This window comes from Sorex araneus, chromosome 1 (assembly GCF_027595985.1).
Source record: "Sorex araneus isolate mSorAra2 chromosome 1, mSorAra2.pri, whole genome shotgun sequence".
Lineage (NCBI taxonomy): Eukaryota > Metazoa > Chordata > Mammalia > Eulipotyphla > Soricidae > Sorex > Sorex araneus.
Window position 1 is genome coordinate 101777762 of NC_073302.1, and position 17676 is coordinate 101795437.

General features: G+C 50.7%; 1 protein-coding gene across 1 annotated transcript in view; it reads right to left on the reverse strand.

The window, feature by feature from the left end:
• SEMA5A (semaphorin 5A) overlaps positions 1-17676 on the reverse strand; it is a 446471-nt gene that overhangs the window by 334178 nt on the left and 94617 nt on the right. The window contains exon 2 of the mRNA XM_055132169.1: positions 9633-9734. The gene's annotated coding sequence lies outside the window, so the exon portion shown is untranslated. The remainder of the gene's footprint in view (positions 1-9632; positions 9735-17676) is intronic.

Below are 17676 nucleotides of genomic sequence, written 5' to 3' on the forward strand. Positions count from 1 at the left end.
AGCAAAGAGAGAGAAACATGCCCTTCTACCTGGTATCTCCAAGCATCTGTTAACGGTCTGGGGTATTTTTGAGTCTTGTTGAGTTTTCCTCAGACTATTACTAGCTTGAGCAGTAACAAAGACATTTTAAGTATCTCTAATCCCAAAATTGGTGGGAAAAAAGTAGTCCCGAGGATAAATGGAATACCCTTTGATCCTCCCTTACTGACCCAATCTCAATGCCAGGATTAACCGGATAGCCAGATCATAACCGCAGATCACCCTCTGGGAGTTTGCAGGCAACTGCCAACAGCCTGCTTGGTTGAGGTCCAAATCTACCTTTTGTCCCAGTGCTCTCAGCTGAGCTACACATCATCATCTCTGCAGAGACTTCCACTCCTCGGCGGGGAAAGGAAATTTTATCATCTTCCAATTGGGTGGGGGGTGGCGGGGGAGGGCGTCCTTAAGACACTGACACTCGGTGGTCGGTGGCACTAGAGGTCAAGCGTGGGTGCGTTCAGTGGCTGAGAACAGCCAACAGCAAAGGACCAATGAAAGGAACAGGCCACAGTCTGGCTGGTAATCAGTGACCATTTATTCACGCCTCACAGTGTTAGTTATATAGAAATCGTGATGGGAGGGGTGGGGGTACACATAGGTGTGTGGTTGGGCATTATCATAACAATAAACAGATGTAAAGCCCCTCCTTCAGGGGAAGTTCCTCTAGGAGACTAACTCAAGGACAAAATCTCATCTGGGCGTTCAGCACTCTAGATTACTAGGAGATACGCTCAAGGGCAGGATTCCATCTGAGGGCATATTGCTTTCTCCTTTCCTTAGCTAGCAATCTATTTGTTCCTAGTCCTTTTGTATAAACACAGTAAGAGATATCTCAAGCTTGAAGTTTGATTCTTCCTGAGGGCATCTCACTATATATCCCAGACCAGAGTCCTCAGGCTAGTCTTTCCAAACCCCAGCAGGGTCCTTATCCAGTTACTTCATTTTGTCTCATAACAGCTTGTTCCATGACCATGCTCCTAACTTATTACACTTCTTATGCCACCTCGCTTGTCCCTTTTCAATGCCAGGACAGGTTGTGGCTTGCCCTGGGTCCACCCAAGTGCTTTGCCGGGACCCTTCTTTTGGTGGTGCTAGGAAGTAAAAGCAACTGAGACTTAAGTCAAGTAAATAAGATGGATGCCCAGAAGTAAATATAATTCGGATTCGATTAACTCCCATGTTACAAAAGTATAGCCTCAACCGTCTTCCTGTGTCTATACGAAAAGGACACTGCTAAACCATGCAAAGGACATAAAGGGAAAAGAAAAGCAATCTAGGATCAGGTGTGCCTGGTGGAATTGGGGGTGTCTCGGAGCAGTGTGGTGGGAGTAGCCCACTAAGCCTCAGCTCCCTGCAGGAAGAGCAAGGACAAACCAAACCACTGTTACCCCAGCACCCAGCATGCTGAGTTTAAACCATGATGCCAAAAAAGTAAAATACAATGGAAGGTGTAGACTGGAGAGACAAGGCAGAGGGTAAGGCAACTGCCTGGCATCTGGCCAGCTGGGAATCCCCTGGGACCAAATGTGAACCCCCTACAGACCCTTGCCAGGAGTCACCCCTAAGCACAGACCCTAGGGTAGCCCCTGAGCACTACCAAACTCAGATTGGTCCCAAACACACACACACACACACACACACACACACACACACACACACACACATTAATTCTAAGTCATGGGGCTTCTGAACCAAGGAATGACTTGCTCCAAATGGCATTATCAAAAGTTGATTCAGATTCTCTAAACCCAGCACAGACTTTGAATGCTGCTCCTGTACACTATGGTACCTTGGAACTCATGCCCAAAACCTTGTTGCATGCTTCTATTTGCCAGAGTAGGTGTTGCACTGCACCCTCCAATACACTAGCAACAGTGGTCATAAAAGGAGCGAGAGGCATGAGGAGCCGATGAATGTGCACAAGCCAGAGCGTGGGATGCCCCGTAAGTCCACTCTGAGCCCCAAACTGAACAAGATGGACGCACTACACATGAAGAGCTTTTTAACGTCAACCTTAGCTTGATAAAGGGTTTTTTAAATGAGATACTTCGGATGACTTATAAACTGCTTTGTATATTGGCGTTTTACCAATGAAATGATCCACACGGGAGAAGTTCACGCCTTGGCTCAGCCCCTCTATTTCATGAAGTGCTCTCTCCGGAACATACACACGTCCTTTCGGAAAAGGTCTCTACGTGGATTCGGAATGCTGAGCCCATTCCCTGCAGAATCAGTCCTTTATCCTAGTTTTCAGCAGAATGCATCTGTCTCGGGGAATCCTAACAGCCAGTGTCAAATCTTATCTTCACTAATGATGAGAAATGTGAGCTTTCAACTTTACATTAATAAGCCAAACGTACTTCTCTTTGATAGAAAATCAAAGTTTTCTAGCCCCTGATACAACCAGTGACATCCACTGCTTCAAAGCTTTGATCCTCATGCAGAAGGTGGTAAAGACGCCAGTGGGTTAACTTGATCCTTGCAGGGAGTCAGACACCGAGAGGCTCCTGGCCACATCACTGTCTGTGCGTTATTATTAACCGCCAGTGTGCCGTCTCCCGCCCAGCACAGGGCAACTATGCATACAAATTCATTTAGTCAACAAGTGTGCAGAGGATGCTGAGAATGCGAAATGCAGCAGCAGAAAAGTAGCCAGCAGACCCTTAAGATACTGAACCCTCAGCTGCTCCAAGGGCCCTGAAGATATAATTACAACAATTAAAAGAGCGCAGTACAGGATGAAAAATAAAAACCAGGGCACCTCTTTAATATCAAAAAATAAGTGTCTGGATCATAAGGAAAACTGGTTAAACCATTAAAACCTCGGTCTGGCCTCACCCTGGGGCACCCAACTCTCATGGGAAAAGGGATTCCTTTGAAAACAATGGAAGCCCAAACTGCTGATTGGGAGGAAAGAGCCAAGTAAAGGCTGAAATGAGCTCCCCTCACATACTTCACGGGAAAACATCTGACCTATTTCCTCCAACCAGAATGGCGTTTTGTACTATAATAGTGTCAGGTTTTGTAGCTAAGCGACTGCACGAGATCCTTCAGGGTAAAATCACCCCCGGGATTTCTTTGATCACCTTTTTATTTTTTTTTTGGAAGAAATTTTATTTATTTTTTGGCGTTTTGGGTCACACCCGGTGATGCTCAGGGGTTACTCCTGGCACTGCACTCAGGGGTTACTCCTGGTGGTGCTCAGTGCCGGGAGATCATACATGATGCTGGGGATTTAAACTGGGTCGGCCATGTGCACGGCAAACGCCCTACCCCTGCACTATCACTCCAGCCCCACCTTTAAGATTACTGCTGAGGTATCAAGGCACCCTAAGGGCAAGTGGACAACCGTGAAGAATTCTCATCTCCTCATCTCGAGGGTCCTGCCCTCCTCCAGTGGGGCCCCGGCCCCCACACGTCCACTGACAAACCCTCTTTTCTCTACAGCATCTTCTAGATTATAAACAGCTGAAACTTTCAATACAGTCCAGGAGTGACAGTTCCCAAACACTCCTCATCCCGATCAACCCCAAATGGTCCAGACTCACCCCTAGGAAGGAGACCACTGATCCCCCAGCTCCATCAGAAAGCCAGCGCCAACTCAAAATGCACATACTCCCAGGAGAGCTCATGGTCTTCCCTCCAAAACCTGCACCAACGTCCCCGGACATCTGTCTCCGGGAGCTGACCCACATCACCCAACGTACACAAATCCAAAAGTTAAAATCACGATCACGAAATCCCGTTAAATCATCGATTTCTCGAGCGGGCTCAGTAACATCTCCATTCGTCCTTTCCCTGAGATCTTAGAAGTCTCTCTCCACTGGGCCCTCCCAATGATGTCTCACTGGGGGCTCTTTCAGGGTCAGGGGAATGGGATCCAGCTTGTGACTGGCTTTAGCATATGAATACACCATGGGAGGCTTGCAAGGCTGTCCCAAGTGGGCAGGAAACTCTCAGAAGCTTGCCAGTTTCTCCCAGAGGGAGAAGCAGGCTACAAGATATCTTCTGGGAGCTTGCTTTTAAGTCTCTGGACGTTGGCCGTTGATGGGATTACACCCACCTGGGATGTTGGCCCGTCCGAACGTGTGGAGAGGGGCCTCAAGCATGGCTGTGGCTTGGTTTCGGTGCTCTTGGGCCACCAGGAGCTCGGCTCGGGGTGGGGAGAGAAGCCGGAGCCCATCCCCTCCGAGGGGCCCCGGGGAAGACAGCCAGGCGTGCGGGCAAGAGACTCTCTGCCAAAAGTTAAAATACGTATTAAATTTTCCTTCCCATCTCCCCAGCACCCCAGACATCAGAGTTCCGGTAACTCGGCTTCTAAAATGATACCAATTCAGCCACCCTTCCCTTTCCACGTCTACCAACAGTGCCCTGTCTTCCACCACCATCCATCCCAACCCATCGCCTGCAGTTGTCTCGCTGCTAATCTCCCCAGTTCCCCTGTGCTGGTCCCAAGAGGGGACTTATTAGCCAACAACAGGCATTTTCCCGTGACAATCTAAATGATCCGTGTAAGTATATGCTGCCCCTCACTGCTTCTCCGAAGGCTTCCCTCACCCGTCAGACACATTCACTCTCACCCTACCAGACAATGCCCGCCTGCTCCAACTCGGGCCCTCCTCCTCGGCCTCAGCTCACACCACTCTGAGCTTCCCCCACACAAAGACAGGCCCCACGCTGCCTGGATGCACTCCTGTCACACAACTCCCCCTGGCTTCTCTTCCCAGCCCCCACCTCTCAAAGACAGGCGTCTCTTCCGTTGCAGTGCCATCGCTGTCTGCGTCTAACCCCACCATGAGTGTGTGACCTGCGCCCATCAGAGCCCTACTTTGATTGCCAGCCTATCTCCAGGGCCTAAAACAGCTTCCCGCATCCAATGTGCTCAGTCAGCACCTGTTTGGGCGGGCTGGAGAGAGAGAGTCCAGGGGTGAAGGTGCTTGCCTGGGATGAGGCTGATCTCAGGTTCGAATCACCAGCAGCACCACACAGGATTCCCTGAGCCGTGCCAGGGCGCGGGGTGTCACTCCTGAACACAAAGTCTGACCCCAGGGCAAACCAACAAGAAGAGCCGAGTCAAGGAAAGGGGGCAGAAATGCTTTAATTCTCATTGGCGCTAGCAATCTGCAAGCAAAGTCGCCGCTGGTTCTATCAGGGACGGGAACGCGGTTTGCAACCAGACAAAGGCCGGGAGAGATCTGCTCCACTGGCCGACCCCCCACGGGAGGAGAGATGCTTCAGAGGACCATTTGTTTATACAGATGTTTGTCCCGGAGGGAATATTTTGTCTGAGATTTACCACCAGTCGTGTTCCCTGCCAGGGACTTGCAAAATGGATGTGGATCCCAAGCCTCTAAATATTTGCCAGCTGGGTGAAATAACACCAACATACACTGGCGGAAACCTACAGCTGCCTTATAGCAAGCAGATTTTATTGCCTTCTAATTCCCTCCCGTAGCAGTCTACCGTGGGCATTCCGGCAGGGACCTTTACAAAGGGGAGAAGCACGCACTGGAGGAAGAAGCGGGCGAGGAGCCAACAGGCATCTTGCACAGGTGTCCGCTGAGCCAGCCCGCCGCTCAGTTACCGCCTGCCTTGACAGACTCAGCTCTAAACTGGGAACAACCTAGAGCCCACTGCGAGGCTGGGCTCCTCTGAGGATGAGGATGAGGAGACTATCGGAAGGCAGTTAGGTTGGCACCTGGAATAACAGCAGATTGTTTCAACCCACAGTGAATTATGACGAGCCAGTTCAACACTCATGCAGAACACGTCCTCACTATGAAATGTAGAGAATCTTACTGAAGCCAACTGCTCCACTGCAAAGGATGGTTGAAAGAGTTACACAAAAGAAGAGGTCCAAGTCCTCCACCTGATCCAAACACGGGGAACCACAGCCAGGAACTAACCAGGAATACTTACTCCAACACACTGTACAACTGGATTCACTGCACCACATCAATAGTCTGCACAAACCCTGTCTCTAGCTTTACAAGGGTCACTGTTCGGCTTGTCTGGTGAGACATAATTGCAGAAGCCAGTTAAACCATCGTAATTCACTTTTCCACTACTCTTATTACTAGGACAGCCCAGAAGAAACTTCTAAGACCATCATGGAAATTTTCTCCAGCTGGATTATAAAATTGAAAGTTATTAAAATAATGCAGTGAGATCCTAGAACATGACAAAAATACACCCCAAATTCAATGCAAAAGGAGAGTGGATCGAAGTAGGTTTGAGTGGAAATGAAAACACAGGAATTAAAGGAGACAGCACAGACAAGCTCTCTTAGTTTTTCTGGGAAAAGGAAAGAAATGGGTAGTAGCTGGATGCAGAAATTAGAATCCTTTTAAATCGGCAGATGTCTGCACTCTTAGTGGGAAGATCCTTTGGAAGAAGGAAAGGCAAATGCTAAGGTGAGAAAGAAAAGGAAGGATTGTTGAGGAGGCAAGAAGGAATGGAATATTGCTTCCCAGGCTGGGGCAATGACCTCAACCAGAGGTAAGCAGAGTGGACGCCAGGTGATCAGCTGGGGCAGATAAACTCACCTCCAAATCATCCCTCGAGTAAGGTGGTGACCTACTACACAGGAAGAGGAACAGTTGTCAAAGGGCTGTTGCCCTACAAACTCTGAGGAAGGCAATCAGCACCATCCTTCCTTCCCCCGCAAGAGAATCTCAGTTATGGTAAGCAACTTTGAGCCACCCACCCAATTCCTCAATACTGGACATGTAAGACTAACCAGTCTTTCCTATTCTTAGACACTGCTATATGAAAATGCAGTGGTATTTACTTCCCAGAATTTCCTGACCATCTTTCCCAACCTTTGCTTTTTCTACACTGGTTTACCCAATCGTGGTTTCAATCCAAGCTTTAAGCAAAAGCAAATGAAGCAAAATGATTCTGATCCTTCTGTGGCCTGAGAGGCTAAAAGAGACGCAAACACATAAAAACCACATAAAAAGTTCCACTGGATCAAACATGAACTGATTAGGTCTGCAGCCCTGAAGCTACAGAAGTCTGTCCAGCACTCTGATCTGGAGAACAGACTGCAGAAAGACGCGAAGTCCCATGAAGACCAAAGATCCAAACACAAGGTCATTGTTATGTACCAGGAAAGTCCTGCCAAAAAGCATCTCACACACGGTTCAGTCGAAAGGGCAGGATCCTCACGGGCACATGGAACTTTTCAAGTCCGAGCAATTAGCCCTCCACACATCTGCGCTCAATATGGGTGACCGACAGGGACCAGCACACAGCCGCCCCGCCACGCAATATGGCGGAAGGAAACGGATTCTGAACCTCGCAATGCATCTGTGATTCCAAAATATTTGCAGCTTTCATGAAGTCGGTCACTTTCGGGACCACCATAATATGTTAGGCAGACTCACCTAAACAAGCGAGAAAAATGTCAAATCCCATGCAGAAGAAACAGGAAAGGAGAGAGAGAGAGAGAGAGAGAGAGAGAGAGAGAGAGAGAGAGAGAGAGAGAGAGAGAGAGCGCCAGGTCACCGCAGCTCCCTGCACTCTCCTGGGGACAAAGGAAGCAGACAACCCCCAGGACTGACTTTGGGTACTAGGAGCACAAGGCCCGTGACAAACAGACCAGACTTTCCATCCTGCCTCACAGAGATCTGGTTGGCCGGCATCTGACAGGACAGGAGTAAGACAAGAGAAAATGCCAGAGCTTTCATTTTTCTTACACGATTAAAGATGACAGGATTACTCTTTATCCCCAAATGCAGCCGTGAAGCATCATTAAGAAAGTATGTGCCTGTGTCAATCATCATACAATAATGAACATGGAGAGGCTCTGACAATATCCCAACGTTAAACTCCCATGGGCACTGGAGGGCAGCTGAGACAATGATAGTAACTCAGAAAGAACGAGTTTTCTCAAATTAATTTTTTGTTTTCTTTTAATTTTTTCTCGTTTACAAATACCTCATGACCTATGCTGCTCTCAAATTACATTCTCTCTCTCTTTCCCAATTTTGCAGTTGAGATATCTAGAAAATCAGGAAGAATCAAGACAGAGCTGATATGGTATTTGACGTACCAAAGCCTGAATCTCTTCCCTCTTCTCCTCAAGTTCAGTCCCCTTCAGAGCTTTAACATTATTGCAGGGCCAGGAAAGAGGACTCCTGAGTCTATAGTCAAGGAATACTCATGATCACACAGCTTCTGAGTGGGGCTTTGGTAACTTCAAATGGGCAAGAGAAACAGGGTGGTACAGAGTGGTGATCTAGTCCGGATTTGGCCAAAGGAACCAGGAAGACATATGGCGACTTGGCCAGGATCTCTGGGTTCAATGAAAGGGCTTGCACCTTACCCAGAAGAAAGTTCCAGAAATGAAACGTATGAAGATGATGGCAGACTCTCCAACTACATGACAATGCAGAACACAGAGGTCAAACGGAAGGCAGACAGGTTGCTGTGTCTCCTCAGGCTGATGAACCGTCTAAAACTGTCTGGTTGAAAGAGGACTCATCTTCGCAGTGACAGTAAATCCCAAGTTTCGCTGGACAGGGGAGGAGTGGGCCCTCCTTCGCCCCACCCTGATGAGACGCTGAGATGATGCCACATCTGCCCACCATCTACTTAAGCTCCCGAGTTGTCATAATCCAGAGACATACAAAGGAAACTCGGACCAAGCAACTTGCAGCAGCGATGTCTCCAGACCCTAATTATTAAAATCTAGGAATTCCTAGAGCACGTGGCCACAATTGCGGCCACACATTATATTATATCCATAACAAACAATACAAAACACACTGTCTAGCGATTTCATTTTTGGCAGGTATGAGGGATGGTAGGACTAATCTCGAAATATTGAAGGTAACTAAAGTAGAGAAAGAATATTCTGCAAATTGTCTGCCACACTGGCAGGGGGAAGGTATGGAATGGGGGAGGTGTGGGATGGGAGATACTGGGGGTTTTGGTGGTGGAAAATGTGCAATGGTGAAGGGATGAGTGTTTGATGACCGTATGATATAAGATCAAACATGAAATTTCTGTTACTGTACCTCACAGTGGATTAATCATACAGTTGTTCATCGATTTGCTCGAGTGGGCACCAGTAACATCTCCACTATGAGACTTGTTGTTACTGGTTTTGGCATATCGAATACACCACGGTAGCTTGCCAGGCTCTGCCGTGCGGGCAGGATACTCTGGGTAGCTTGCCAGGCTCTCTGAGAGGGACAGAGGAATCGAACCCGGATTGGCCGTACACAAGGCAAACGCCCTACCCACTGTGCTATTGCTCCGGTCCATTGAATTAATAAAAAATAAAAATAAAAAAAAATTTAAAAAGAAAGGGGACTCATCTTTTGGAATACTTGCTCATTCAACACCATCTCTGGGTTCAGGGACACACCTAGTGATGCTCAGGGCCTACTCCTGGCTCTGTGGTCAGTGATAAGTCCTGGCATGTCCTGGGGACCAAATCTGGCCAGTGCACACAAAGCAAGCGTCTTTGCCCCAGTACTATAATTGGCCCCTTCATCACCATTTTTAACAGCGTAAAAAGGCCGATGCACCCCAGTCCATAAACAATCACATCTGGATTCTTCACTTTCTCTCTCGAGTCTTACCAAGATGGGAAAAGGTGACGTCCCGTTTCCTGGATCATGAATCACGAGAAGAATCCACAGCCACCGGGTCAGTGAGAGTCCAACTCGTACACAGCAACACTTCTAAAGAGAAAAGGCAAAAAGAGATTCAGTGAACACCTTTCAAAGCATCTGTGGTCTGTGATCACTGCGTACCCACTCTAGGAAGTTCCGTGAACATCCTGGATCAACAGTGCCAAGAATGGGGAGAGCGTTTGCCTTGCACACGGCCAACCCGGGTTCAATCCCTGGCATCCCATACGGTCCCCCAAGCACCATCAGGACTAATCCCTGAGTGCAGAACCAGGAGTACTGAGCCTCACTGGGTGTGGCCCAAAAAGCATAAAAACAAACAAAAAACAGTGCCAAATGCTTGAGCAATGCAAGACTGAAAGCAAGTGACCATGTGGCTTGGTGGACTCCTCAGGCACATGGTCCCAGGTACCAGAGGACTCCATCTCTCCTTGGAAAGGAGAAATAAACACTCCAACCCTCAACACAGGGAAGTAGAGCTCCTGGAACTGCACAAGGAGTCTGGTCTCCAGGCACATCTCAGTTACACTGGGCAGACTGAAGATCAAATTCAGTGAACTGATCCAATGTATGATGCTGTCTCCCTCACGCCGTTTTGGGGGAAGCTAGAGTAAGTAGCGCCTTGAGTAATTCATCTCAAAAAAAGTGGGAGACAGAGGGAAAAAGCATATTAACTACATCAGAAGTTTGATTTTATGAAGAATTTTATTTCATGAGCAATAGAAGGCTTGTAAATAAAAAGAATACAATATGTCATAAAAACAAGCCACTAAAACCCAGTAGAGCTTTCCAATCTTCCCGTTTAACTTGATGTATAAAAAATCCTGAAAACCTGATTATAAGTATTGGATGAAAAGACTACAGTCACTCTTCAGCCTTCAACCAAGTGTGTCCGATATGAAAACAAAAAAACTGTTACATTCCATTTCTTGGTGGTCATAGGCGGCATTTGCCCCTTCTTAGCTAAGGATGCTGGGCCTTGAAATATGCCTTATGGGGGTTATTTATTTCCAGTTTTTTTTTTCTCTACTCCCTCCCTCCCTGCAGTTCCTGTTTGCCCTGACCCGGAGCACACTGGTCTGGACTACGCCCACAGTGACATAGTCACAGCTGAGAATGATGAGAAAACGGGGAGAACTTCCCAGAACATTCTGGAACCTTCTGGCCATGGCTCCAGCAAAGATTCCCACATTTTCTGCTTCAGTAATTATCTAAAGGCCAGCTGCATACAAACTGAACAACAGGCACCTGGGGATCGGGGGAATGCAACAGCCACTACAGTGCCATTTGGCACTCTTGGGGGTCAGGGACCAGAGTCGGCAGTGATGGGTCTCTCCAGGACTCCCTTGCCTCTGCGAGGTGTCTGGGAAATTCACGGAGAGGGAGTGACCCAAGCAACCACTCACATAAGTGCCCAATGCCCTCTGAGCATGCAGGGGTGTGTTGGCACGCGAGTGCTTCTAGAGGCGTGCTCTCGAAACACAGCCTCCCCCACCCCACGTGGCCCCAGCTGTGCTCAGAGCTCCTGACATCATCCTTTGGACGGAAGGAGGTGCAGATGCAAATCCTGGAGGCCAAAAGAGGGATCCGAGAGTGCTCCCCACGGCAAGGAGGCCCGCACAGTCCAGGAAAGTTCTTAGGACCAGCCAATTTCCCTCTGACAACACCAACAATGCTTCCCTTGGGTGTGGCAGCAAAGATGCTAGCTGGGACTTTCTTTATAAAAAGCCAAGTTTGAAGACACCAGCTTCAAACTTCGTCTCTGGAACCCGGAGGCTTAGTCACTATTAAAAAGTCCTTGTACTGGTTTCTCTCCTAATCAACAGCAAGGCATAAAGTTGGCCAGATCTCCTAGTTTCTGCCCCGAGAACCTGGCAATTCCTACAGCTTCCACCACGGGAGCCCCGTTCAGAAACAGGGATGGCCATTAGGTCCAGAGATTCCTCTGTGCTCCCTCACGCGGATCATTCATTAGCCGATGCCCCTGCAGCGAGTACACCCTCCCGGAACCGAGGAGAGGAGGCCAAAAAAGAAAAAAAAAAAGACCAGTGAGAATCTGGCACTGTGGGGTAGAGGGGGCAGAGCCCTGCAGAAGGCGGGCACCGCGCTCGTGTTTGCATCAAGAGTGAAGCGGGCACCTCTGCAGCCTGGCCGGGCCACAGGGTGCCTGCTGACGCCCCCCCCACCCTCGAGAGTCCCCTGCTGCCTGCGGGGGTAGTTCACCCTAGAAAAGGGCACCCAGCATTCAGTGGCCAGGCAGCACTGGGCAGAGGTGTCGAACAGAGCCACCGAGCCATGACCCAGAGGGGAAGGGAAAGGCACAGACAGAACCATCTCTCGAGGATGCACCAGGCCAGCCGCCTCGGCCAAGGCCAAAATGAGCTGGCACGCGGAGCAAAGGTCAGACATATTTTCTGGACAACTGAGAAGAAAATCCAAAGATGACAAACCCCAAGTTAAGGGAACAACCAAGCCAGACACTTTGCACACTGAAAGGTGGAATATGTATTTATGTTTATTTATTCATTTTTAGACACCGTGATTTACCGTTGTTTCCAACCAACAGGGTTCCAGGCATACAATGCTCCTACCTTCCTGTGACCCCACCCTCCCCATCCCCTTAATTCATGAGACCCAGCGCCACCAAAAGCACGAGCTTGGGATAGTTCAAAGGGGCTGTTTCGCTGAGCATGGACGAAGAGGACAGGCCCCAGTTGGCTCCATTCCATTTTACCCAAGTTGCGCCTCTTTCATTGTCTCAAGAAGTGGCAGTATGTGGGGGGGGGGGTATACTGTGATTCTTGGTGGTGGAATATGTGCACTGGTGAAGGGATGGGTGTTGGAGCATTATATAACTGAGACTTAAACCTGAAAACTTTGTTAACTTTCCACATGGTGACGCAACAAAAAAATTAAAAATAAAAAAAAGTGGCATCCGAGCTCTGCATTCAGATGCTCACTTGGAACCTTTTTCTGGAAAGCCCGCAGCTCCGCAGACCACAGCAAGGCCTCCTGAAAACACTCGGACAGTTCAAAGTTTTCCCCAAGACATTGTTTGCTCGAAGCTGCAGCCCCTTCTGAGCTGGGGCCTCCTCTCCTGAGGAGCCTGCGCCCCTCGGGAGGCCTGGAATGATCAATAAAAGGTAAAGATCCAGGGCCACTTCCGAAGAAGAGGTGCCCAGGCCTCACCCATGAAGCCAACACGTGCATTTCGGTCTCCCCAAACAGAAGACTGCAGACAGTTGGACTTTCCAGAAGGGAATCAGGAGTCGCATTTAAGATGTGATTTTTCTCAAGGTAGATGAGTTGACTGGGTGGAGGTGGACAGGCAAAGGCGTGTCAGACAAACCCATCAGACATGACGACCGGCATCACAGAGGGGCTAGGAGGCGTGTGGATGACGGCCCGCCTCTGAATCCTCTCTCCTTGAAAAAATCCTCTCTCGCCTGCACGGGGCCCTGTGGGGTGACGCCTGGAACCCGCTGGTCACAGCCTCTGAACCGAACCAAGCTGCTTCCAAAGGAACGAGCCCAGTGCTCAGAGCTCTAGAAAGTTCCAGATCATACACAAACTGGATGGTACAACAGATGGATCCGGTGCAGGTGAAAGCTGGTCCTGAGAGCTGCCAACCTACAGTATTTCAGCGCCCTGCGTGGGCTGACTTCCCCTCCCAGACACGGCTTCCCACCTGCCAGCTGGTGGCAGAGGGGCTGAGGAGTATTCCTTACTCTTAAAATGAATTCCTACATTTATTCTTAAGATCATTCTGAAAATTAATGTATTGACTTACCACGAGATCATGAGATATACAACTATGAAGTTGTATGTGATTAGGTTTCAGTCATTCAATGTCACAACCTATGTCCTACCACCAGTGTCCCCAGTTTCCCTCCCAAACCCCCACCTGCCTTTCTCTGTCACTCTCCCTTTCTCTGCCTCTCTCTCTGTCTCTCTGTCTCTGGCCCTCTCTGTCTCTGGCCCTCTCTGTCTCTCTCTGTCTCTGCCTGTCTCTGTCTCTCTCTCTGTCTCTGTCTCTCTCTCTGTCTCTGTCTCTCTGTCTCTGTCTCTCTCTATCTCTATCTCTCTTCCCTTCTGTGCAATACAGGTTCTGAGCAATTATCGTATCTGTCCCATCACCTACTTTCAGCACTCAGCTCTTGTCCAGAGTGGACATATCCAACTATCGTGGTTGTAGTGGTCTCTTCTCTACCCTAACTGCCCTCCGCAACCACCACTTGGGCAAGATTCAAGAGGGGCTGACATTTGGACTCAGTTCCCCTCCCAGACACAACATCCGAGCTGAGAGCAGGAAGGATGGGGGGAAAGGAGAGCTCTGGCATGGAGGAGTTCACCCTTCAGATCAACGTCTTCCAGACCAAAAATCACTGCATTCACAACCAGCCGTTTGCCACCCAACCCATGCCCCAGACTGGTGGAGGCTGTGTGGACAGGGCATCCCCCTGAAGACCCCACATGCCAGCAGAGGAGCCCCACGACAAAGGTGCCCACGGCCCTTGTCTGAATCTCTGGCTCCCTCGGCCCCCAACAAGGACACCTGGAGACCAGCCAGAGTCACCCACGGGGACGCAGAAGCTCCGACTTGGGTCATGGTGACACAGTGCAGTTCCTGGGGCCTGGGGCCCAGCCAGGAGCCACTCGGACAAGCCTCCACTTCCTCCTGGGGATCTGCCCACTCAGCCCCACCTCCGGACCATCACAGAGAGCGGCCAGGGCGAACGGTGACGCCTCAGGAATATGAACAGCTGAAGCCTTCGAAAAGCAGAGACAGAAACGAGCTCATTCTCAAACCAGAGACTCATCCGCTAACCCCAGCCGAGAAAGAACAGCAGCCTGGAGTCTTGGTGCAGACTCTGTCCTCTGGGGAGCATGAAAGCGGGTGGGCAGCGTCGGCTGGAGAGGCAATGGGCAGCTTCAGCTCCTGAGCAAAGGCCGGGCAGAAAATCCCCTATTTCTCTGACTTCCGCAGGAGGCAACAGAAACTGAGGCTGAGCTGCTCAGACACTCAGGAGCCGGGAGGAAGAGGAGGGACAAGCCAGCTCTTTGTTAACACAAACAAGCTCGCAGAAACCAAGCAACTGCTGAAAATGGGCAATTTCTAAGACAGGCTGGAAGGACAGGGGCAGGGGGGGTTGCTGGGTGGGGACTCCTCTTGCCCTGCCACCACCAGCCCCATTTCAAAGGGCAGGCAGGCTTTTCAAGGAGGCAATTTTGAGGTCTCTGCACAAATGGTTAATTTGCATGGGCAATTGGCCTCTCGGCTTTCATTCTGACAGCTAAATTGATCCATCCTTTGTGCTCTGAACTTGCAGGATCTCAGAAGGCTGGCTCTAGCGTTCTGAAAAAAGCGGTCTCTGGATTCTTACTTATTCAGAACAACACATCCAAAAAAATAGATGGCCTGTAAGTAGTAGTTTGCAGACACAAAGGACACTCAGGACTGAACTCCAGATCGCAATTCAAGTTTCATGCTAAGATCAAGATTTTACTTTGTAAGAACTAATGCTAAGGTCAAAATTTAACTTTCTAAGAATGGCCATAGGGGCTGGAGGGATAGTACAGCGCGTAGGACACCTGCCTTACTGGTTGGGTCAGGCTCAATTCCTGGCATCCCTCTGGGTACCCCCAGTCACCACCAGGAGAGACCCCTGAGCATAAAAGAAGTGAGCAAAGAGCACCGAGCCAGGAATAAGCCCTGAGCACAACCCCAGGTGTGGCCAAACAGAACAAGAGATACTTCCTGAGTTTAGCACTTAGCTTCTATCCAAGCCAGTGGGAATTTAGAATATAGAAGATACTTCCATGATGCCCAGAGCTGGTGCCCGACCTCCCAGGGAGAAACTGAGCTAAAGCATCTGCTAGCGGTGTGTGACTAGACTGCAGGAGGCTGCTCATTCCTGAAAGGGCGGCCCTTTGTGAAACTCACACAGAAGAGTTAATAAAATGGCAACGGTGTGAGTCACCCAGAAGACAGCCAGTGAAAAAGAGGGCAGAGGACTAGGAAGGATGCGCTGGGTCCGACTCAGAGGAGAGAAGTCGAATGACGTCCCTTCAGTACCTTAGCGTGGGCACTCGGGTCAGCAAGTCCCAAAGGCACTCGGGCTCCCCACAGTCCTTTCTGGCTTTCCCTGACTTCAGTTTTGAAGATGTCCAGGCTGAAAAGTTTCGGGTTCGTGGCATGCCAGTGAGCAAAGCCAACGGACTATCGTCAAACCCTGGGCTCGCTCTGGGGGCCTGAGTCTATCACAGGTCTACACCATCCCTGGAAACACGAAGAATCGAGTCTCAAATCCAATGACCCCGGCAGGATTCTACCGAGCGCGAGAGAGAGTGTGTGTGTGTGTGTGTGTGTGTGTGTGTGTGTGTGTGTGTGTGTGTGTGTGTGTGTGAGAGAGAGAGAGAGAGAGAGAACTAGGAGAGAGAGAAAGAAAGAGAGAGAGAGAAAGAAAGAAAGAGAGAACTCGGCACGAGAATTCCCGCCAGCCCACTGCTTAGATCTACAAAAGGGAAGGCGTGTGTTTCTGAGAGGCTAAGCTTGATCCCCGAACTCAGCGTTGTTTTTTTTTAAAATGTTTACTCAAGGAAAGGAGCAAAGCCAGAGCTGTCCCGCTTGCTCCTTGCTCTGCAGGGTGACAGTTGAACCAAGAGGGACCTGCCCCAGCCCTGTCCTCTGGGGCGCTGAGGGAAACTCTCAGTGTCGACTCTCACCGCCCACCAGAGAGACACCCCCTAATCAGGGGCCGGCCCCTCAGCACAGCACCGCGCCCTGCGGACACCGGGGAAACTAGACCCTCAACAACACCCCCCGTGGAGCTGACGGCACTGTGTGAGACCTGATAAGGCCTGTCACTGTTCCCAGAACAAAGCCCCTCCCAACTCACTGTGCACCTCCCTGTGTGCGCCGGAAAGTTCCAGAAAGATGGACCCTGTGTCTTACCGACTAGCTGGCGGTTCCTCAGGTGAGGGTGTATGGGGGAGAGGATGGAAGCTGAGAAGTGCTCGCGTCCCCACTCAGTGAGGCCGGAGCACCGCCGTGTGTGCAGCCGCCTTGGCGTTATCCCGGGCGCCAGGCGGTGCCCTGCGGCCTCCCGACGGGAGCCCCGAACAGAGCGGCAGGGCTCAGACACACCCAAACCCAGGCCCCCAGAGTGCACATTGCGGGGCGCGAGGGCTGATGCAGAAGAAACCCAACGGGACCAAGAGAGTCCACTTCCTGCCCACGTCCCAGCCCGGGGAGGACCCAGATGGGAGCTGCTGCGTTAGGCCAAGGGATGGCAGCCCGCGCCACTGCAGGGTCCGCCTCAGCCCCCCAGAGACAGAGGAAGGGGCCCGGGCCAGGGAGCCTGATCTCCACGGCGGAGGGCCAGGTGTCCACTGCACAGATTCTCCCCTTCGCCCTGACTCCACCCCTCCGAGCGAGGCTCTGCATCTGTCAGTGGCCTGACTGGGGCTCCCAGCTGGGCTGGGAAGGAGAGGACGCAGAGAGGCACCAAGGCACGAGTCAGGTCCTGCCACTGCTCAGGAGACATCTTCACTGGGCCTCGGGGAAGAGGCCTCGGTCCTCCAGCAGGCTTGGACAGACTCGGCTGGGAGGAGGCCAGAAGCTGGCCTGGGGCCAGACGCAGCTCAGGACCCCCAGGGCCCTGCTCGGCTCCTGGACAGAGGCAGCTGGGAGCTGGCCTCGAGCCGGAGCACGGTTGGCTGGAGAACACGCACCCCAGGTCAGTCTGGACCACGAAGTCCCCACGAGCAACAAGGGAGGGCGGCAGGGAAGGAGGGAGGGAGGAAGGAGGTAAGGGGGGACAGGCAAACAGGGGGAAGGGAGGGAAGGAAAATAGAGGGGGGGAAGGAAGGGGAAGAAAAGAGGGCGGGAGGAAGGGAGAGAAAAAGGGAAGATGGGAGGGAGAGAGGGAGGTGTGTAAAAATAAAAAGAAAAGAAAGGGCGCGCAGGTGAGCGAGGCAGGCGAAGGAAGGA